We start from the raw sequence: 25,488 nt of genomic DNA, 5'->3' as shown, positions 1-25,488 counted from the left end.
CATAGTATCGTAGTAATCGTTAGTAATTGAGATTTGATAAAGTGTCTTACTTAAGGAAGCGATTTATTAGGAATTTGTTTACGTTGGACTTGAAGACATCCAAGTTGTAGTCAGGTGGGAAAGAGGCAAACGGAAGAGAGTGCCACAGGCGTGCACTTCTAAGTATAAATAAAAATGGGGACCGTCAATAGTGTGCTGTTTAGATGTTTGTAAGTGATGAAGTACCGACTGATATATTTTAATATGATGGCCCTTGATACGCATATTGCTTTGCTGTGTAAAATACAATGCGGAAATCCTCACGTACGGAGCAAGGATTTATAATAAGATTCATTTAGTGAACTCAAATTTGTTGAGAGTATTTTTATTTTTAGGTTAAGAAGGAAGTTCTTGCGGAATTAACTTTGATTTCAAATGATGTATTTCCGATTGCGTTTTCGTTATAATACATTTACTTTATGTATCATTTTAAAGTGCGTTTTTCGCTCTAATTATCGTTTGAATTACAATTGTTTTAAGGAAATTATGTCTTTTCAGAAATGAGATGTTCGTAAAGATTTGGGAAATCAACAAAAGTGCTCGTCGTTTAACATTGGTTTTAAACTTCTAATCACCTTTTCTTTTTAGTGTTCAGCATTCATATCAGGAACACATCGAGTCGCTGTGTTTAAAACTTTGTTGGCAAATTGAAAACGAACATTTACAATCCGATAAGTAAAACAAGATATTTTACTGACGAAAAAACTGTATATTTTGTATTCTTTATATCATTCAGACTGCACTTATTATATTTGAGTTTGTTATTCATAACTATTTATGTCGAAATTCCCTATGGATTCCAGAGTTCAATAAGACGCACTTAAACAAAGTCAAATTTTTTATCGACCGAAACGTTGTGAGAATAATCCAAGCTGAGAACAGAAGTCCTTATCTTCGTTTGTAAATTTCCGATATCGAAAACAAATGATATTTTGTGTACACTTATTAAAATAAATTTGTTTTAAAAATCAATATATCAATACTAATTATATCCTGATCTATTTAATAACACGCGAATTAATTACACATTCGTACGTATGCACTGATTAAAATTAATCACATCGCTTAAATAAATGTGATCTGAAATGTTACCAAAGGCAAAATAAGTTACTCCTCTGTGATTAAACGTCTTTAAAATTGTTAAAACCCTGTTTTTGTGCAGCCTGCAGGGTCCCATGCTGTCAAAAAGAATGAAGAAAAAAGAAAAAAAAAATGGTTGCCTTTTCTCTTTATATGCTTACGATATTATCATCTAATATGCAAATCAAATGCTTCCGGTTTGAAATAAAACAAATGAAGTGTTCCCATGATTGCACCGTGAACGAGGCATAAAAAATAATTAACTTCAGCATTCCCCCCACCATTTAGCCCCAAAAGTACCCAGGTGACATAAAATTCTGATGAAAATGAACAAACGGTGCAGTTTTATTCCTTAACATATATAAATTGGAGTTCTACACATTGCAAAAAAGAAATGACTATGTCCATCATTTGACTTTCCCTCATTTAGCTCCAAAAGTCCCCAAATTTGAGTTCAGCACCATGCAAATAAGACATACACAGAAAATTTTGGATAAATATGGTAAAATAGTCCCTAAAATGGAGTGTTTTTATTAGCCCTAAAATTGACCCTGGGGCACACCCAAGAGTTATCGCGAAGTATAGACAAACAAAATTATTTAGAAATTAGTTAGTTACAATTTTTTAGAAAGTTTTATAAAAATCCAAGGCATCAATCTTTTTTTAATAAGCACAAAAGTGTCAATTTTAGCCATTTTAACTCAAAAGGTACCCCTAGGGGGGCAACCGGAGTTTTCCCGGAAAATCTGTCCTGTTACTTTTTTGTGCAAAATTATTAAAAAATTCCAAGGTGTAGTTTATGTGAAAAATGCAGACAGACAAACGGACGAAGGAGCGGACGAACGGACAAGAGTGAATTTATAGGTCGACCCTCCTTTTGTTGTTGGAGCATAAATACGTTCCAAAAAGTGAAATTCTGACGAATATTTATGTGACAATAATTTAGGCTTCGCATGAATATTGTTCTAAAATGATCTAATTGTTACAATTTTTTATTTAATAAGTTACATATATAGCAAAGACAATTATTATTGCGGAAGAAGAAAGTTATTCCTCAATAGTATTGATTATGACAGACTTTTATTTCAAAAGCAATATAATTTTTAACAGTAAATTATAAAGAACGACTGAGGAATTTCTACGAGCTTCTTCAGTCAATTCCACAAAGGTTAAACTATTAAAATCGTCAATAACACCATTGAATTACAGGTTAGCACACTTAAAAGCAGCCAAGAAAAAATATAGTAGAGAAGAGGAACTTTTTTGTTGCTTAAATTATCTGTAGTGTTTTAAAAGATGCTGTAATTGCTCACCGTTGACATCTATGCATTTCTAGGCACGTTTAACAACTTTTACTGATTCTGCTTGTAAATCTTCTCTGCTGATTCTCCTGAGTGTGTTGGTAATGCTCTTTTATTTGGTCTAGATTGTGAGGATTATTTGCATAAACTTTTTTGTTTTAAAGCCCCCCCAAGATAAAAATCGCATGATAACAAGTCTGGGGAACTTTGTAGCCATAACCCTTAGCTTATTGTTTTCCCTTCCGTAAACATATCATAAACTCCTGTCAGTGATCTGTAAGACGTGGCATGTAGCGCCATGTTTTTGGAAAAAGAATTGCATTTTGCCTTGCGGTGTCAGTTGGTCGAAAAGATTAGAGAAACCGGGCTACTTTAAAGTGGTTCACATTATATAACTTACTCGATTCTATATGAGGTCAATAGCGTTTAATCATAAGTTATTTTGCTAATCAGAAACCAATTATCAATTGAAAGTAATATTAGTGAAAGTAATGGTTAATGGGATGGATGATGCATTCAATGATGATTAATATGTGAGAGGATTGAAAATACAAAATGGACTGAATAAAATCGTGTTAATTGTGACGAGGATTTAATACAAGTGGGCAAAGCTATTGGATTTGAAGATGACCGTGTCCTATCTCTCGGGGAAGCGATCTTATAGATGGGAAATTCTTTGAGATCGTCTCTAATGGTGGATGCAACTAAAAAAACTTACAGCAAGATCAAGCGCAACTTTTCCTGCGTTAAGGTTATAATATTGATTATTTTGGGTGTTTCAACTGTAGTACATGTGTTCCTGCCTAACACCTTTTCCAGCGAAGACGGCGTATTACTTTATTTTAAAAATTGGTAAAAATAAGATATAAAAAATTACAATATGACGTACAGGATATGAAGCAGTGGCGTGAAAAGATATGTTGTTGCCTGTTGCTGATATACGATGGTAAACTCCTTGATGGTATTTCCCAAACATTAAAGTATGAGTAATTATTAGGACTGTGACAACAGCATATTCTTTTCATTGTTTTGACTCTTGAGTATATATCCGTTAAAATCTTATGTTTTTATATAGGCGTGTGTAGTTCTCGATTGATTAAGTGTGGTAACTGTGTTGGATATATCCCAGAGAGTCAAAAGAATGAAAGGAATATTCTGTTGTCACAGTCTTGGTAATCATACTGAGGAATATTATGAGAAAGATAAAATACTTTTAATAATTGTATGTCTCCAAAGTTTCAATTTTCTATTTCTATACCCGGAGTAACAGTCAAGTCGACTCTCCTCCCCCCTCCCCCTCTCTCTCTCTCTCTCTCTCCCTCTCTCTCTATCTTTCTTTCTCTCTGCACACTTCTGACTTGGAAAATCTCTCATTCTGCAAACCACTGACTAAATAAATCCGTATACATTAACGTTAATGACGTTCGATAAAGCTAGATAACCATGGTAGTCTAAAAGAAAATTATATGTTTATATTAAAAACAAAATATGGTAACAATACATGTTAAACACCAGTCTATAAGTCGAGTAGTTTATTACTTTTTTCGCTGAAGGCCGGGTAATGTTGTTTTTAAACAAGTTAACAACATATCGTCAGCGCCCGTAAGTAAAACTGGCAGTTATTGCTTGTTTTTGGGCTTATTTATTTAGGTCGGATATTCAATAAGTTTTACAAATACAAATAAAAGGACCGAAGCAAGAACATGAAGATTAAGAATAGCGTGGTCAGAGATTACCAATAAAATTACTTTATTTTGGCACACAAACATCGTGTCAATGCGTTTATAGCAATGTCAAGATCAGCACGATCGCGGCCAATGCAATACAAGTATGAAAACAAGTGAGTTTTGTTTGACGATGAGGATTTGCTGAGATAATTCAGTTCTTGACACTTGCGACTGGACATGATCAATCACCATTATCTGATTATGGCGGCTTTAATGCGACATATATGTCATGGATACGAGCAAGTTTGCTTCGATACAGAAAATTAGATACAAAACAGGAAAAATAAATACAGATGCACGTCTCTTTCAGATTAATATACATTGTTACACACAAAGTGCGAGACAACAATGTTTACATAGAATCAGATAGATATATTGGTAGTATCGTGAATATATGTATGTATATATATGTATATGTATATATATATATATATATATATATATATATGTGTGTGTGTGTATATGCATTATATATATATGTATATGCATGTATATGTATATATATGCATATATATATGTATATATATGCATATGTATATATATGTAAATATATGCATATAACATATATATATGTATTTATACATATATATATGACAGAGAGAGAGGAAGGAGGAGGAGGAGGAGGAGGAGAGTGAGACAAAGAGTAGACGTTATTTCACTGGTGACAATTTGGCTGTCAAAATAAATTCACAAGGGGAAGCTAATGCGGTTAAATTCATTCACTTTAAGTACCACGTGGACTAGGATAAATTCCTGGCACCACATAGTGCTATTCTTTGGAATTTATTGGCAGCCAAAATTACTCTTTTATTCGTGTAAACACACACATATACCTATACACCTATGAAGTTGAACTTTTTTCTTGCTCTGATATTAGTATTGAAACACTACGTTTTGTATTAAAAAATTACTAAAACGAATTTTTTTTTACTATACTGTCATGGATATGCAAGTTACTTCATGCAGGTAAACTAATTTGCATATTTCTTTAAAATAAGAAGTTAATTAATGAAATATTCGTTCTTATGGTTGCTTATTAGATGATTGGTTTAATTTCTCTATTTATGCATAGTCTATACCTTCTGCATTCTGTAAAAGAGTAATAAAAAACGCGACAGATTTGTATGCTCCGCCCGTCAAGTCCAAAGTAACTGAGCAGTGGCTTGATTCTCACTAGTTCTGACAAATAAAAAACAGGTTTCTAAATAGAAGCGTCTACTCTATCACAACTATCATTAATAGACCTGACGTAATCTCATCAGCATCGGACAAAACCAAACACTTCGACAAGAACTTTGCTGTTAATTCTACTCTATGCGATCAGGGCCACTCACACCCGTACTTTTCTCGCTATGCGACATACAAATATCTCTGCGTGATGTTGTCAAACTAATAAAAAAAACTTCGATTCTAATAAAGCAACTGGCTTTGACGGCATTCAAATTATAGTGCTGAAAAAGCTTCAACCAGAACTAGCTCGCTACACTTACAAGGCTGTTTTTTTTTTGCGTTATTTTTAAGAGAATTGCTTCCTAGCACCCTGAAAAACCTCATCAGCATGTTCCGTATTTAAAAATTCAAGTGATCGCTCATATCCATCTCAATTCAGACCAATCAGCTTCCTGTGTGTCATGACTAACTTGCTGGAATCTATGTTAAATGGAGAAATAGTCAACCACCTCACCAAAAATAATGTCCTCGGTGCCATGCAATATAGTTTCCGTTCTGCTAGATCTACGATGTGCTGCAAGTTATATCTCATAGGATAAGTAAATCTGTCGACTGAGGCTTTCTTTCTAGGGCAATTACTCTTGACATATCAAACGCTTTTTATAGGGTATGGCATAAAAGTCTACTATACAACATCTCCAGCTGCGGTATAGCTGGAAGTGGCTTTTCAATTATTAAATCATTTCTCTCTGATAGGTTCATAAGAGTAGTGGTTGATTGGCAGAAATCAGAAACTCACAGTATATATGCCAGAGTCTTTCAGGACCCAACTCTCTTCCTGATCTACGTCAATGATCTCCCAAATCATATCCTAGGATCATTTATAGACATTTGTGCTGACGACACTACCATCTATGGTAACACTGCAAAGGCCGTAAATGACAAGTTCTCACTGATAATCTTTCCTCTCCGATCTTGAGCACGTGGTGCAATGAGGAAAAAGGATGCTGGTTACTTATAATACATCTAAAACTAAGCTTCTATCTTTACATCATCAACACTTTGAACCCCATCTGGTATCAAATGAAATGAATGGCTCTCGTCTTGGGAAGTCCCCATGTTTTGACAAGCTTCTGGGTTTTACCTTTATTTCTGATCTGAAATGGAGCACGTACATCAAATCCGTTGCCGAAACTGCTTGAAAAATAATGGAATCATTCTACCACTTTAGTAGATATTTCACTGCTGATCCAATGTTCTGCCTGTATAAGAGCCAATTACGTCCAAAGATGAATTACTGTTGCCACGTCTAGGCAGGAGCTACTAGAAGCAGCTCATCCTGCCTTGATCGTGTTCCAAATAGACTTCGTAGCTTAGTGGGGGGTGTCCTTTTTCCCGCCAAAAGAGACGTTGGGAGCCTGTCCCTGCTTTATCATTATTTTCATTGCAGGTGCTCATCTGAGCTCCAATCCATGGCCCCCTCTTGCGTGACTTGCAGGAAAAACACTCGCCTAGCTAAGACCACTATCAATAATTCCCCCATTCTTTATCTGTGCCTAAACCTAAACGTAGATTCCATGAACAAAACGTATTTCTTAGCATTGCATACTTGTGGAACTCTCTTCTATTTTCCTGCTTTTCAACTAGCTACAATATAGTATTCTAAGTCCAACGTGAAAACTTTCTTAATGACCCGTCCCCTTCAGTAATTTAATTGATCAAATTTCCACTACTAACAATTACTACAATTTTATCCCATTGACTACCGTGCACTCATTAACAGGTATTTTCGAGTGGCCTCTGCGCCTTGATTACTAGTGACTTTTCTATAAAAAGTTTTAAAAAAAGTGTGTATTATTTAACATGAAGACTTTCTAGCGAACGGGAATATATATATATATATATATATATATATATATATATATATATATATATATATATATATATAGGACTACTTAATTAATCACATAAATTAATATACGAAATCATAAATTTATGCGTAAATTTAAGTATTTACTTTGACAGTACTCAATACGTAGGTTGAGCTAGGTAGTAAGTTATAAAATATATATGGCACTTATGCCATATGTATTTTATAGCTTACTATATATATATATATGTATATATATATATATATATATATATATATGTATATTTCTGTAGAAATATATTTTCTTATAATATATACCAATCCTTATTTAAGAAGCTCAATGTAATTACAGAGCAAGATAGAGAATAAATGACAAAAAACTATATTCGAAAATTCATCATGATGTTGACCATCTTATAATTTATTCCTTTAATTCAGTTGACGTTTACAATTTTTAACAGTATCTCTTTCGTAGCGCAAAATCAATCACTTTATTATACCGATCAGTGAATCTATTATGGATTTAACTCATAAGAAATAGCAACAATGAATCCGTCAAAAGGAAATAAAGTGTGATTTGACATAATTAAAATCCGAAAATTGGAAGAGAAGCTGCACATATCTTTAATATATTTCCGTTACGCAATTTTGAATTTTAAAAATAAAATCACTAGACTCAACTATTCGAACTAACTTACTGAATTCATGAATATTCTTCCATGTTCTATTTAACAATTAGAAAATTTATTAATGCTAATGTATGTATACATACTTATGAAAATAACATTAATAATTATGAACTATTATTCGTTTTTTATTTTTAAGGAAGGTAGTGCTTGAGTCACCATCAGTAAGATACTGTTTTTTTTTTTAATTCTTGAAACCATTTTCCCTGATAAACAGTTTAGTGATCCCCTACAAAAATATGAAATATATAAATTCCTGAAAGTTTACAAAGGGAAGTGATTATAAGAGATTGATTGACTTACAAAGAAATACTTGGCGAAATGCTTGGGACTAAAGATTTTCCTTTCCATATAGTTTATAAGGTCGGTAATCTTTTTAAACAATATATATTGTAAAATACGAAAATATATCTATTGAAATGCAGCTACACAGAAGCGCCCGCGTTTCATTCTCGCAGGAAACCGTCAAGCTAATACACAGAATCATTTTTAGCGTTGCTCTTCATATTTTCACATTTTCTTTCTTTGTTAGGGAAACTAAACACATCAGATTCATTGTTGATCTCTTCCATAGTTTAAAGTTTTCATTAATTAATGGCTGGATTCTCTTCAACTAATGCGCGACTAACCTTTCCATCATTTAGGATGTGCTTTTTATTTGGTCTGATGCACCGTTTAGTTGACAGTTGACCTGTTTTAGCACGTGTATAATTAGATTGTTATTTATACTTATGTGGTTTTCCTTGAGTAAATCTTGTTCTATGCCAACAGGTAATTGTTATTTCGCTTCTATAGTTTAGTAAGTTTAAGGATATTTGAAATTTAATATTTCAAGTTTTTCGTTTAGAATAATCAACATGGGTTGTCTAAACATCTACATGTACTAGCCCCTCGTAATATTTTCTACTTGATTATTGGCAGGCGTTTGCTTTCGTTGCGTATTCAGTAATGTTATCCTAATGGCGTGTTGAATTGGTGTTTTCTTTCATTTCTAAAGTGCCCTTACCACTGTAATACCTGGATTTAAAATCTCCGGCGGTATATATGTGTAATATTTTTGTGATTCAAGTTTTCTTATATAAATATTGTGGCTTGGTAAACAATGTCTTTAGTTTAGCAGTTAAGGATGGAATACTGTTGCCACATCTGGGCAGGAGCTGCTAGAAAGGACTTGTCCTGCCTTGATAGAGTTCAAAATAGACTTCGTAGCCTCGTAGGAGATGTCCTTTTCTCCTCCTTACAACCTCTATCTCACAGAAGAGATGTTGCGAGTTTGTCTCTGATGTATCGTTATTTTCATGGAAAGTGTTCAACTGAGCTTCAATCTATGGTCCCCCCTCGTCAAACTTTCACAAGAAACACTCGTCTAGCTGTAAACACTATCAATAATTTCCCCCACTCTTTATCTGTGCCTAAACCTAAACATAGATTCCATGAACAAAGCTTCTTTCTTAGAACTGCACGCCTGTGGAATTGTCTTCCGTTTTTCTGCTTTCCGGCTGACTACAATATGGTTGTGTTCAAGTCTAAGGTAAATAAGTTCTTGATGAGCCGTTCCATATAAGTTATTAAATTTACCAAATTTTCATTACTAATGATTACTATATTGACCAACTTCTACTGTACACTCTTTAACCCTTATCCTTGAGTGGCCTCTGGGCCTTGATAATGTGGTGATGCCTTTGTAAAAAAAAAAAAAAAAAAATTTCATAGCCGACAAAGTGCATTAGTTCTACTGTCACAAATTGTATTTTCTATTATTAACTCACTTATTGCTATTCGAGTGGTTGCTATCAGAGTTGTTAGAGAATTTCTGGCCAATTTCAGATTTTAGTATCCTGTTATACGGGCGTGTAAAGTATATGATATTTTAAAGTCTTCTATTTTTATTTTTGATTATAGTTATTGGTACCCTGTTAATTATATGTAATCTCGGTATTATCATCATACTTACTACTCTTAACGTTGTTGTAAGTAATGCTTTATTCTTAAATACATTTTTGTTGCTAGGCCTACGTTCTATTGAACAAAGGATATGTTTTATACTGTATAGATTTGATTGAACTTTGGTTACACGTAAATTGAATTGGTGTTATCGTTTAGATATGGCCCGTATCTTTTATTATAATATAAATTGAAAGTGGTGTCACAAAGGTGAGATGTTTTATGTTACTTAATAAATCTACTTTTATGTCAATGTGTTCTTTTCAAATTTATATTCTTCTTTGCGTTTTCGTTTTGACCTTGATGGAATCTCTTATATTAGCGAATACACCATAAAATTGATTTTTTTTTATTTTCGAAATTACTAAACAAATTTATTGGTTCAGCAATAGTAATCCATTACTTGGTTTACACATATTATGGATGTGTCTTTGTCTGTGTATTATTTTGAGAGCTGAGAAATGTCATAACATTGCAAACATCAACCACCGAAGATTTGCAGCAGAAGAAATGCAGAGAAGATACCGTGCAGGGGTCGGAGTATCATCGGCGTTTTCCGGCAAATAACGTAAACCGCTGGGATATGCCGAAACGTTTAGACAATGAAATTAATCAGAGGAATCCATTTCAATCAATTTGTTAACAAATTTATAAACTCATCAGACATAATCGACGAAAACGGGGTAGTTCTTTACATAAGTACCTTGTTAGGTGAAAGTACAGAATAGTAACCAAAAACACTCCCTTCCCCATGAAAAAAAATGAGTTTCTAAATAATAACATTATTATTTTAACACGGTACTTTTTCTGTATATGTACCGGAAATATTTTATTAAAGCGAAAACCAAAGAAAATTTAAAGCAAATTAAACACAAACTTTCATCTCCAAACAATTTTGAATCAGCTTTTTTTAAAACATTTTTCTCAATTACAATATTTCTACTATAATTCTGAAAAAGAAAATCCTAAAAATTGCAAAAGGCAAAATATAAACGATAACACTCTCCTTTCGAAATCGCCATTGACATTTGTTGTCTTGTTTTGTTTCGTATTATCGTAAAAAAATATAATAAAATAAATATTTATTCTGGAAAATCATCACAGATTGATGAGTTTTTCTTGTTTTCTTCTTCAGATATTCTTTATTTGTCTTTCGTTAAAACATAATATTTTCTTTTGTTTTGTTCAGCGTTTTAAATCTTTCTGAATTTCCGAAGTTTTCGTTCGGCACCTTCCGACAGTTTACGGGTTCTATTGTCTGTTGCCAACGAAAACACGGTAGCAAAATCTGTTACGCGTTCAGTCCACTTCAATACTAAGAGAAGCGATCTGTTTTGGATCTGGGTGGCACAATAGATTATAATTAACGCCTGAAAATCTGTTTAATCAAGTTGTATTTTTTTGTGTGGAAAGGGTATTTCCTTCCATATGCTTTCTGCGTTTACTTAGTATTCGTTACCGATTTTTTTTTTATTTTATGTGTAGTGCAGTAAGGATTCGCGGTCGTTAGCGGGTGCGTCGATATATAGCTGGTATGATTTCTTTTGTTTTTATCTGTTCTTCCAAGTGTTGTTTATCTGTGAATCGTTCTTGTCAAATCAATCGTAAGGCTTTCGCTTCTTGAGAGCAAAGATGACCGTGTAAAGATGGAAAAGTCGTTAAACCTGGATAAACAAAAAAATTTGAGACCGAGAACCTTAACACTGGCCTTGGAGACCTCAGTCCAGAATTGATTCATGTGCCATAAAATTGTATGCAATCAAGCGACCAATAAAAATCCCTGGCTACACTTGAGTCCAGGAAACTATTTGCATCCGATAATTTTATACCTTCAAACAAAATTATCTTAACAAAACTTGTAAATTTGTGTTCAACTCATCATTAAAGCACAAAACAATACCGTAATAAATCAATTTAACTTTTAAAATAAAATTATTTAAATAGAGATTTTGTTTGTCAATCAGTCACAATTTTTGAATGGTAATAAATGCATTGTGGAGTTTTTCGTTTTTCTCATTTCGAAATATCAGAGATCTTGACTGTTTTAGAATCGAAAACATTGTCTAGTTGTAACAGAGCGCGGATGCCAGTATGCACCTGCATATAAAATGTGAAATAACCTTACTGTTAGGAAAAAGAGAGAGCACGTTGGAGGAGACGATCACGTTAGAGACGTGGGTGACGTCACAGCCGTAATGAGAAGTTAGGCGTGATGTGAGATAGACGAAAATAAATGTCGTTGTTACAAAAAAAGTTCGAGCTATTCTTTGTCTTGGTCTCCTTTGTGACGTAGACTGCATAAACATATTGGTCCCGTGTGCAAACATAACAAGAAAAAAGAAATATATTTTACCATTATCTAATTTACGACAATAATATTGTGAGATTCGCGATCGCGCTTGCCATTCATATAAAAAGAAAACAGTCTTTAATCTAATAGTATTTTTAAACTGTACAGTTTGCGTTCGCGTTTGGCATTCATGTAAAGAATATGCGGTTTATCTTTGAGTTAGAACAATATATTTACGGAGTTAATGTTTGCACTTGCCACCGATAAAAAGAAAGTACCTTTTACTTTATTTGATTTAATAATAATAATGTTGTGGGGCCTGCGTCGTGGTTGATTTCCCCAAAATAGGGATACGTTTTACTTTATTTTTAATTTTTTAGAACAATGATATTTAAAAAATAATACGATTATTAAAAACAGCATAGTTTAAAAAAAGTGAAATAAAAATGAAATTAAATAGGCTACTGGGTTAATCTAGTTATTAATATCCGAAACCAAAATTGGTTTGAAAAAAAAAACGTAATGATATGTATATACACAGGGCATAGGGATAACCCTATTACGACGACGTATGATAGTAGATATTATAAGCATACGATTGTAATCTTAGCTTACTGTAATCATTTCATTTTCTCTCATTGTAACATAGAGCGGACGCACGTATGTAGATTCTTACGAAATGCGAAATGACGTCACTATAAGGATAAAGAAAAATACTAAAAAAAGATCGTGTATCAGAGACAGAGAAACACGTTCGAGAACACGTTTAAGGACAGGTTAGAGACAACGATGACGTTCGAGAGGATGGAGAAAAGGAGCACGATCATGATTTATTCAAGAAAGTGCCCGAAGGTAAATGTCGTTATTAAAAAAAAAAGAAGTCAAGTTATTACTTGTCCTATGTTCCCTGCGACGTACTCTGCTGCAACGTGTTGAATCTATGTGTGTAAACGGGTGTAACGTTACATCCTATGATTGTTTCCTTGCAGTTTTTCATTACAAAATACTTATATTTAAAACAACATGTGCAGTTAGTTGATTGTAGTCGAAAAGAAGATCGCCATACTGAAAAACAACTCTATTCACATGCTTTTTCTCCGTTCTTTGTTTCTCCACACTAAAAAAATACATTTTTGAAAACGTGGAAATCATCACTTTTTTACTATTTAATACCAGTCAAACATACTTCTTAGTTTAACGGGATGCATCGCAACACAAATTGCCCTGCTTTGTCTGGTTGATGTGTGGTTGTGACTAGTCTTAAGAGGTGAATACTCTCTAACTTTACCTTCTCATCGTGAAGGGATTGTGCTATCACACAACACCTCAAGCGCTAACAATGGAAACGGGTTTACTCAGTCATTTTTATGGGAATTAGATCGACTACATTCAGTGCACCATTCTTTCTATCTCTACTTCAAGTCATGTGTTACATCTTCCTATGATATAAAGGGAGGTAAATAACCAGCAAGAGACGTGACAATAGAGAAAAGATAAATTCGGATAAAATCCTTTTAACGATGCAAAGTCTTGTGATATATATGAGTATAAAAATAAATAAATTAATTAAAAAAATAAAATAAAAGATAGTTGTTATTAAATACGGAGGGGGCATCCAGTAGATGTGGTACTATCCTTTGTTGGTCAAAAAAAAAAGCAATGGTGAATAAAAAATAAATAAATAAAATAAATAATTGCTGATAATAACATTGAAGTCTAAGAAACATGAAAAACTTTAAATCAACAGTTATTTACCCTTAACTGGTTTTACACAATTTAAGGTCCCATAGATAAACAATTGAAAACTATAAATACATTATAAAATTACTAATTCATAATGTAATTAATATGATAAGATGTCACCCATCATAATCCTAATAATCCTTCAGGAAACTAGAATTATTAGATAAACACTGAGGTAACACCGTAAGTTAATGTAATTGAATAATAATTAAATATGAGTATGTAGACACCGCTGAATTATTCAAAATCAATCGAAATATAAAAATATTTGAGCTAATTAATAACTAGAGACTATTTTTAATACATTTTTAGTGTAAGCCTATGGGTTTAAAATAATTATATTTAAATAAATTAAGTTAGTAATTTAGAGTTATCCCGCTGGAAAGGGTTTTGATTTATTTTTCCATCGAACAGAAATATTCTTACAATAATAAACATTATTCGTTAACATCCTAATATATCAAAAAGAATTATATAGTTATTTTATTTTATTATATTTCATATTGTGTTGTCGTATTTTATTTATTTTAATGTAATTTAGAGTAAACGTTAAAATCCAACCAAATTACCTTAGATTGCTAAAAAAATAAGACACTAAAAATAATAAATTAAAAGTATGAACACATAAATCTCATCAATTCAGAATTTTTGTCCGGTTTAAAAATTTAACAATGCTTGCTGTAATTTAGAACAGATATACGAAAATAAGGCCCACATAAATTTCTTCAAAACCGATGGTGGACTCATTAAAAGCGCAGGGTGTGGGGAAAATAGAAACGCACATAAAAATGGCCTACCTTTAAAGCGCCCACTGTCTGCCTGTCATGCGCGTTGGACAGGGAAAAGAGAAACCAACGGAAACGGTTACTCAGTGCATTGGAACGAGTGAAAGAGGTTCCAGTTCTTCAGGCTATTTGCGACATTATGTCAGGATTTGATCCTAAGCTGATTCCACTGTTTGATGGCAGCAGCCCTGAGAAGTCAGTATCGGAATGGGTGGAAAACGCAGGATTGATATGCCAGCTCAGTGGTGTGAAAATGTGTTGTCCCAATGCGCCTCGCTGGGGGCGCATATGCTGTATACCAGCACCTAATGAACGAAAAGAAGGCAGATTTTACATGCATCAAAAACGCCCTCTACACACTCTCTTTGCACTAGATCGGGTTGCTGCATGAAAGGAGGTTATGGCACCCAAGTAACATTCCGGGGAGACGATTGATGTTTATCTGGCAGAACTGAAGAAGCTTGCGATCCTGTCCAGAGGAATGTCAAATAAAGGCCTGGTGTGCGCATTTATTGCAGGATTGCCTGCTGGTGTAGAGGATCTGCTCCGAGCCTGATCTCAAGTAGACACGGTGGACATATCGGAAGTATTAGCGCAGGCACGGATGATACTTAAAAGGAGGCCAGAGACTGTAGACCGTGCAGCAGCCGTGCAACCATCACAGGGTTGATCTCAGTATCTGGAAACAGATACAAGCTGCTACAAGTGTGGTAGGCCCAACCATTTGGCCCGCGCTTGTCTCTCATCGTGCTCACTGACTAGAAGGCTTAGCGGGCTTCAGTGCTACAAGGACACCTGGCCAATGCCTGTCCGGGAAACAGGTAAGGGGAGGAGGCTACAGCGCCAGTCTTCTCCCCAGATCGTCACTGAACAATTCTCCTCAATGGCATTGCTCGTCCGCATGTTACTTAACTGACCTTGCAGAAGTTGACCGATTTTTTTGCTACGAACCTCTTGGCCGCCGATTATCAGTTTTTCAAGCATCTCGACAACAGCCCGCACGAAAAATGCTTCAAAAACCAAGATGATGCCAAATAAGCTTCGATGATTTCATCGCATCAAGAACTCCAGAATTCCTTGCTAATGAAATAAATAACTTTATTTCTGGTTGGCAAAAGTGCGTCGATTCTAATGGTCGGATTCAGAAAGTTTATTATGAAACGAGTGATCATCTTTTGAAGTTGGATGTTAAAATACAACACTAAAGTTGCACTATTCTAATACAATATATATATGCATGTATATGCATATATATGTTTATATATTTATATATTTGTATATATATATGTATGTATAAACATGTATATATATGCATATATATGTACATATATGTATGTATTTGTATATATATATGTATATATATGTATATATATGTAGTTATATGTGTATTGATGTATGTATATATGTATGTATGTATTTATATATATCTGTATTTATATATATATGTGTGTGTGCGTATATATATGTATGGATATATGTATGTATATATATATGGTTATGGAGGATTCTTATACACACACATACACATATATATGTGTGTGTGTTTGTGTGAGTTTATATATATATATATATATATATATATATATATATATATATATATATATATATATATATATGGGGAGGGGACATCGAAATTCCCATCTTGGTGTCTGGGGCGCGCTTATTCCACTGGACACGATACAACTTTTAGTCCTTGTTAACACACCATATGGTAGAGGGAAACTTTGATAGAAAACCTAAAGTGTTATCTTGCTTAATCTGTTGCAATGTTTCTTTGCACTGATTTGAGTTTTTGAATATGTCCAAAAGGTGTGGATAGTATTTACACAGGGTTTTACCACTATTTGCAAATCCTTTGTGTGAGTTTCTTGACGACTTAAGTTTATCCTGCACACACACACACACACACACACACACACACACACACACACACACACAGAGAAAAGTCCACAAGCGATTGGTTGGGTGAAGGCGATTGGATCTGGTGAAGGATCCTAGCTGGATCTCTACACTGTCGCGACTAGCAAGTGACAGCCGTTCTGCAGAAATACCTGAGCGATTTTGCGTTTCCCGTCGTCAAAGAAGCTCTATTTAGGGAAATCACTGCTTTCCTCACACTGAGGAGGGAGCGAAAAAAGGGAGCCTTTAATAAATGCTTACTTAAAATTACCTTGATAGTATACTGCAGCTGTCTGGGTATCCAATACGCAGTCCCAGTGCTAACAACAGAAGATTTTCATTTTTAATCTTGGTATATTAACTGTATACTTCCCAATAGTTCTCAGCCAGAACGTCAGACAGCTCTTGTTGCACTTGTGCCTAAACAGTTTGGGGTCAATATTGCCGCCCTTAGTGAAATGCGCTCGGCTGGCAACTCGCAACAGACTGAAGAGAAGTGCCGTAAAACTTTTTTTTTCTGCGGCGTCATTCCGGAGTAGGATTTGCTATCAGCTCCAACCTTACCAAGTATTTATCAACCCTCCAAAGAGGGTTTTGGATCGCCTAATTACATTAACCCTCAATCTAGAATAAGATCCCCGTGCCTTATCAATGAGCTGTTATGCTCTCACGGTAGACAGAGCAGAGCCGGAGAAAAATGAATGTTGGGAACACTAAGAGAAATAGTCGCAAATGTGTGACACGATGATCAACTTGTACTATTGGGTGATTTTAACACTGGTGTCGGTGTGGATAGTACATCATGAGGTGGTGTTTTGGGTCATCATGTTATTGCGCGTATAAATAGTAATGGTCTTCTTTTGTTTTCACTTTATAGAGAGTTTAATCTGTCTATTAGCTTCACGGTATTCCAACAAAACTCCATAGATGCACCCTCGTTCAAGGGATTGGCACTTGATTGACTACATCACGCGTTCATTCCATACAAGTTGTTATGTTGTTGAACATGCTTTGCTTCGAAGAAAAACATGGTTGCATTTCCAACACAGACGAAGGAAACGCTCCTCTGTTCCTAAACAAATACACGTCCTTCCGTTAAAGAACATCGTTGAACAAGCGGCACTGTCGGCTCGCCTTGATCATTCGTTAGGTTTTGTTGAAATAACTGATGATATTTAATCTTCATGAAAAGCATTAGGGGACGTAACGCGCACATCTGGATTGGAAGTTCTGGGCTTACCTGCCCCTAAGAATCAGAACTGGTTAGATTATCAAAATGCTGAAACACAGATTTAATCAACGAAGTACACAAGGCTCACAAAATTTGACAGAGAATAAGAACTCCACATCAAATAAGAAAGAATACAACGCATGCAAAAGCAAGGTCCAGAAAACACTACGGCAGATGAAAGAAACATGGTGGTTGTCGGAGTCCAAATTAGTACAATAAGCGTTTGATGAGAAAGACTTGAAAGTCTTTTATGAAGATATTAAGAGAGTTTGGGGACACAGGAATCTGGCGTTTCCCCCATATATGCTAGTGATGGCACCCTGCTGACTACCAGAGAAGATATTTTGAATCGCTGGAAGGAGCACTTTGAAGCAATTCTAAAAACTGCTTCCATAATTGACGGAGAAATAATTTCATCTATCACTGAGCGACCTGAAAATCTTGAACTGTCTTTCCTTCCAGCATTACATTAGGTTATTGTAGCTATTAAGCAGATTTCTTCAGGCAAAATGTCTAGGAAAGAAGCCTTCTCTCGTAAGATTTTGAAGTTCGGTGGTCAGAAGCTAGTAAAGAAGCTACCTTGTCTCCTGGTGAAGATTTTGTAAAGTGGAAATATCTCTCAAGATTTCCATGATGCATTAATCCAACACCTGTATAAAAACAAAGGCAATAAAAAATCTGTGAAACCGTCGTGGCATCTTAGTTTTATCAATTACAGGGAAGATCTTGGCAAGACTCATTCTCAAACATCTTGTTGACGACATCTATCTCGAATCTCAGTGCGGTTTCCGTGTTAGTCGGTGAACTGTTTATATCATCATTTCCCTCCGTCATGTTGTTGAGAAAGTTCGCGAGAAGAACGAGGAGCTGTATATGGTCTTCTTTGAACTTACAAAGGCTTTTGACACAGTCAACCGTGCAGCTTTCTGGAAGATTTTGAAAAGGCTGGAGATACCTGACAACATGTTGAATGTAATCATGTCTTTTCATGATGGAATGATGTCATCTGTTGTTTCAAATGAAGATTCTTCAGAACATTTACCTTGGATTTATTTATGCAATGCACATTCTGTTGCACTTAAAACAAAATCATTGAAAATTTTATATCATTAATTACTAGATGAAAGATACTGTTTTTACATTGCAACAAAATCTTCATTATATAAAATAAATACAAGATAACTTTTGATGGAATATAAATTAAATTGTTATACCTTACTTTGTAAAATTTATAAAAGTGCACTTTGAAGATAAATGAATTTCAAATTGATCTTGTACCTTTATTTTTAAAGCCTATAGTAAAAACATTTTGTTTAACAATTTTCATGCCTTGGATGAAATGCTTTTCTAACTTGTGTCTTATCTTTTTAAGATTATATTTTAAAACTCTCCTTCTCTCTATTTCAGTTTGTGTTTCTCCTCACACCACAACTCATTTTTGCAAACCCCTCTTTGTATTATTACAATTCTGAATATACTCTTTGTTCCAGTTTGAATTTCTCCTCACCCCACAACTCCTTCTTCGTAATACAGGTATGAATAATGAGAAAATCTGATTTTTTTAAGAAAAACCTTAAAATACATTTTTTAGATTAAATTTTTTTAAACTTCTTTCAGAATAGAAAATCTTAAAAATTTAATAAAAAACATAGTTAATATAAGTTTCATTAACAATTATTCAGTACATAACGAGAAAAATTGAGATGCAATTTTCAAAAGGACTGTATAACTAGTTACGGTCAATAGTAGTCCTCGCCAGCGAAAGTCTTTGTTATTGTTATTCTATCATTATTTTGAAAATTTTGTGTCCTCCTCTTTCGCGTGAGGACTAATAGGTATATATAGATCTGTGCATATATATATATATATATATATATATATATATATATATATATACATGCGTGTGTGTGTGTGTATAATAATATATATTTTTTGCACAAGACAAATTGGGTCTAGGATTGGGCTCTATGCTCACCTGAGGACCCACAGAAGTCACAACGGAGGACAGTCTTACTCGGACACGAGTGACCGCCGATGATGAATAATATATAATAATGTAATAACACCCATCTAGCTGAAACGACAGTTAATATTTTCCCACTCTTTATCTGTGGCTAAATCCAAACGTAGATTCCATGAACAAAGCTCCTTTCATAGAACTGCGCGCTTATGGAAGTTTCTGTCATTTGCCTGTTTCCCAGCTTACTACAACTTGATTTTCTTCAAGCCCAACATAAACAAATTCCTGATGAACGGCGTCCATTATGTAATCCAATTTTCCAAATTTCTAGTACTAACGATTACTACAATAGTATCCCATTGACTACTCTAAACCCTATAACCCTTATCCTCGAGTGCCCTCCGGGCCTTAATGTGGTGGTTCTTCTATAACAAATGTATATGTTTACATGGATATGTGTGTATATTTATATATATATATATATATGTTTAAATATAGGTATATATATATACATATATGTATATATAAATATATTTATGTGTATGTATCTATACATACGTATATGTATCAATATAAATGCATATATACATATATAGATTTATATATATATATATATGTGTGTGTGTGTGTGTAATAACTGCTTCAGTTGCTTTATTGTCGACTAGTAAACTATCAATATTTTACTAAATATATGTCACAAAAAAATAAAAATTGTATAATCAAATGACCTCTTTAAGGTTAGCTATTTCCCAAAATCTTATTCAAATTCATGCGCTATTCACAAAGTTACGACAGTGTATTTCTTACCAAGGAATTTTCACTGTCCATTCCTAGATTGCAGTGCTCTTAAAATGTATTGGGACAAACATACAATATCTAATCATAAAATCTTTACTGTATTTTATATTTTTCTGTTAAAGAATAATATACAAACGCACAAATAAATAAATTATTTTTTGCCATCTCTACCATTTTTGAAATAATTTTTAACTTTTTGTCATCCGCAGAAGTCACTTATTTAATCCGAAAAAGAACTGATTTTTTTTTCTTCTACAGGGCATTTTTTTAAGTAAATTGCTCTCCTCCCTCATAAACACATTTTTCAATATTTACCAGAGATGTTACGGGGGCAGCTCATGGGGGTTTCTCCAAAGAAGCCCATAGATACAAGGAAGGCTGCTGTCGCCCTAGCAGAATGGGATAGTGCATTGTCATGCATAAAAAGCATCTGAAAGCGACGTGACAATGGTAGGTCATCTATCCATCGTGACAAATATTTATGCAAACATTCCGTGTACGCATTGCTCGTACGTTTTACACACTCTGGAACTCGAAATGGTCTAACCAACTTATCTTTTATGATTCCCGCCCAAAATATGATGCTTTCACCAAATTCCTGGCGATGAACCCTGTAAGGGGTTGGAGTTCCGTTTGAGTTCCAAACATTGGCCTATCTATCCAGACCGTCAAGAGTAGCCCGGGTCTCATCTGTAAATAGAACACGTTGGAAATCCATTTTCATGTAATTCTGTGTCAAAGCCATTCGTTTTAACCTATGTTGTTTGCTGAGTGTAGGCCTTGGAATAGTTTTGATGTTTCTTCCCATCTCATTCAACACGTTACATCGGGCCTGCTTAATTTCAGCTCTTGCAAAAATGGAAGCACTTGTGCTGTTTTAATTTCGGTTGACTTCCCTACAACTTGTCGGCATATCACGCTTCTCCTGGTGCCCGTATGTGGCACTATTTCCTTGTGCCACTGTTTCTAACACACTCTCCAGCATGGACGGGTGGTAAATTGTCCATGAGCGTAGAGATACAAAGAAACCCCTTCCCATAATCCCCTTGCTATCTTTCTGTCTCTTTCCTGCACGACCACCATGATGTGAGGACGCATAGACTGTCTCTCCGTAAATGAGGGGGGGCCACCCCCTCCCTCAACACTAGTTAGGGTAGGTTAGTTAGCTTTGAAAAGCCTATTGAAAAAATTAATTGTAAATTGTTTTTTTTTGTAATATATATTGTATCTCTAATGTAAAATAAAATAGTTAGTTATACCTTTGTATATTACAATTGTGTCGCGTGTCATTTTTCTTGTGTCTGCCATGAATGCCTTCATAAATGTCTGAAGTCGAAAGGCGGCCCTGAGGACAAGGAGATGAAGATTCCCACCAGAATGCCACCAGGGTGAAGAGATCATCTTGAGAAAAGAAAGGAGCCACACCCAGATCCAATATCTCAGGTATGATTTTCTTCTTGTTACTCAGACCCTAATGACTGGCCCGTCTTCATGTCTTCATGAGACCGCTTTAAGACATTTACTATAACACGTCTGTCGGTCACACCCCAGTGACCGGCTTTTCTGGATTTAGTGTTGAGGTTGTTTACGAATGAAGCCAAAGTTCGTGCATCCCTTTCCAGCCTCATAGATAAATCTTTGATTGAAAATCCTTCTGCGAGTCCAGCAATTTTTTTTTCCTTTTCGATAACTGTTAATCGTCCCTTTCTGGAATTTTAAAAGACCTGCAATAAAGCGAGGGACAGTATAAATTACTTGATAATAAATAAAATCTAATTACTTCGTGAATATCGCATGGATTGGAATAAAATTTGGGGAAATAACTAACCTTAAAAGAACCATTTGATGATAAAATTTTCTTTTTTGTGTGATGTATATTTAGTGAAACATTGTTATTTTACTATTATGCAATGCACCAATCGACACAGTTTATATGATATGAGCATATGAATATATATATATTATACATATAGACAAATGTTATTGAAAAGCATCGACAGGTTTTGTTTTACTGTATTTTCTACTTTCTCCTATCTCCGAAAAATTCTTTTTGCGATTTTTTTCAAAATTGTTTAGGTTGGATCCGCATGTTTTTGTTTGTTTGTTTTTTCCGAACGCATTCGATGAGAACACTTCTATTATCCTAAGGCATAATATTTCCTTAAACATAGTCATAAAAATTTCATTTGGAATTTTATATATATATATATATATATATATATATGTGTGTGTGTGTGTGTGTGTGTGTGTGTATTGTCATCGCCATAATGTGGCTAGGTAAGAATTAGGTGGAAGTATGGTTATTAACATGGGGTAGAGGGTCAAATTGGTATTAACTTTAAGTCGGACGTTTGTTTTACTAATCATGTTATATTATGTTAATATTTAAATTTTACAACCCCAAAAATGTAAAAGCCTTTTTACTTCATTCGTAATTTATATTATTTATCTGGGGCTTCTTGGTATTTTCAATATATTTATGTTATCATTGCTTTGTAAAACATTACTTTTTTTACACATGATTCTTATGAATTTAGAATGATGGCAGCTATGTTTTTTAAATGTTGCGATATTGAAATAGGTGTCGGAGAGGTGGACAGTTTGTCTTTGTGACAACGTGTTCTTAGTATTGGCTTCGTAGTTAGCAGTATATGAGATAACTTCCCCTAATAGGCAATTAAATTTGAAAACAACATTGGTTTTTTTCTAGTTATGTCTGCGAAATGGTGTTTTTGATTAGCATGCAAGTATTTTAATAAGTATAGATATGTATATGTATATGAATATATATATATATTAGCATGTAAATATATGTATATATATGTATATATGTGTGTATATATTTGTATGTATCGATGTATATATAGATAGATATATATATGTATATATATGTATATATCTACGTATATATCAAACTATATGTATATAACTATATATGTATGTATATGCTTATGTATATATATATATATATATATGAATATGCATATGTATATGTATTTATATATGTATATATCTACATGTGTGTAAGTGCATATATATGTATATATATATGTATATATAAGTATGTATATATGTATATATTTATGTATATATGTATATATGTATGTATATGTACATATATGCACATATATATGTATGTATATGTATATTTATGTACATATATGCACATATATATGTATGTATATGTATATTTATGTACATATATGTACATATATATGTATGTATATGCATATTTATGTATATATAAATGTGCATATATATATGTAAACGTAGATAAATGTATATATATGTAAATATAGATATATGTAAATGTATATATGTGTATGTATGCGTATGTACATTTGTATACATATATATGTATATATATATATGTGTGTGTGTAAATATATATCCATATATGTGCAAGCGTATATGTGTATGTATATGTATATAAAATAAAAATGTAGATAATGATGATGATAGCAAATGTCACACATGATTTTACAATGTCAAGGCGTTCAGTTGGATATTTGTTTTTTCTTCGTCCATTAATTTGTAAAATGACGTGTGAAATTTGCCACCATCATTATTATCTACTGCAGAAGTGTGAGTCTTGTAAACACACATTTTATTTATTAAAATAAAAAGTCCATAGGTTTTATTACTGATGTTTGGGATTTTGTCTTTGTCTGATTCCTACGTCCATTCCTTTGTAATGTTGCACAAACTCTTCAACGAGTTACTGTCTCTTCTTCAAATTGTTTGTTTCGAATTGTTTTTCTTTTTTGTTATTCATGTCAAACTCATTGAATTGTACCCATCACCTTCATCTGCCTATAGAAGCTATATGACTTTGTGAACGCTCCTTCATGTGTATTTTACATGTATGTGTATGTGTACGTGTATTTATGCATATGTAAATACATATTTTTGTGGGTGTATCTCCATGTGTGTATGTTTGCATGTGTGTGTGTACATTCGTATGTATGTTTGCGTGCATTCTGTGTGTATGCATGTATGTGTGCATGCAAGTGTTTATTTAAATGTGTATGTGGGGTGGAGAGGGCTCCCGTAAACCGTGGTGAAGGCAACCTCTCTAAGTTAAGCAAATCTCTGATTTAAAAATTGCTTAAAGCGAGAGACCAGTACCTGCATTAAGCTGGTCTGCTGTTTTACTTTTTGCTGGCTAAGTTGCTCTTGCTTGTTGCTGGATCTCAATATTTTGAACCGAGAGAGAGATGGAAAAGCTGTTACGCGGGTAGGCTTAAAATGTTGGAAGCATGTAATAATTAATCTGCCATCATTATATGTATCCGTGTGTATGGATGTATATGTGTATGTATGTGTGTGTTGGGGTGGAGAGGGCTCCCGTAAGCCGTGGTGTAACAACCTTTCTAGGAGAAATGATTTAAAAAACCATAAAGCATGAGACAAGTACCCGCATTAAGCTGGTCTGCAGTTTTACTTGTTGCTTTCTATCTTGCTCTATCCTGTTGCTGGATCTCAACATTTTGAACCGAGAGAGAGAGACGTAGTTGTCGTACAAAGCTAAGACACTGTAACATCATCTTTTTATAGATACTCCCTCAGGCATTTGTCTATTAAAATGGTCCTGTGGCGATGGAAGTCATTTTAGGGCTCATGAACGTGTCTGGGGGAGTGGCACTTGTCTTACAAGACGTTGCAATCATCGCGTACGTTTATATATGTACATGTGTATGTATATGTATATGTATGTATATATATATATGTGGATATGTATGTATATATCTATGTGTGTATATATGTTTATGTGTGTTTGTGTGTATATGTATATGTGTGTACATATGCTTATGTATGGTACATGTATATATATATGTTTGTGTGTGCGTATATGTATGTGTATGTTCGTGTATAAATGCATTTATATGTATGCATATGTAGTTAAATGTATGTGCATATATATGTACATATTTATATGTGTATATGTATTTATATGTGTGTTTC

Source organism: Euprymna scolopes, chromosome 3 (assembly GCF_053919585.1).
Source record: "Euprymna scolopes isolate OS-2025 chromosome 3, ASM5391958v1, whole genome shotgun sequence".
Taxonomy (NCBI): Eukaryota; Metazoa; Mollusca; class Cephalopoda; order Sepiida; family Sepiolidae; genus Euprymna; species Euprymna scolopes.
This window is presented reverse-complemented; position numbering follows the sequence as displayed.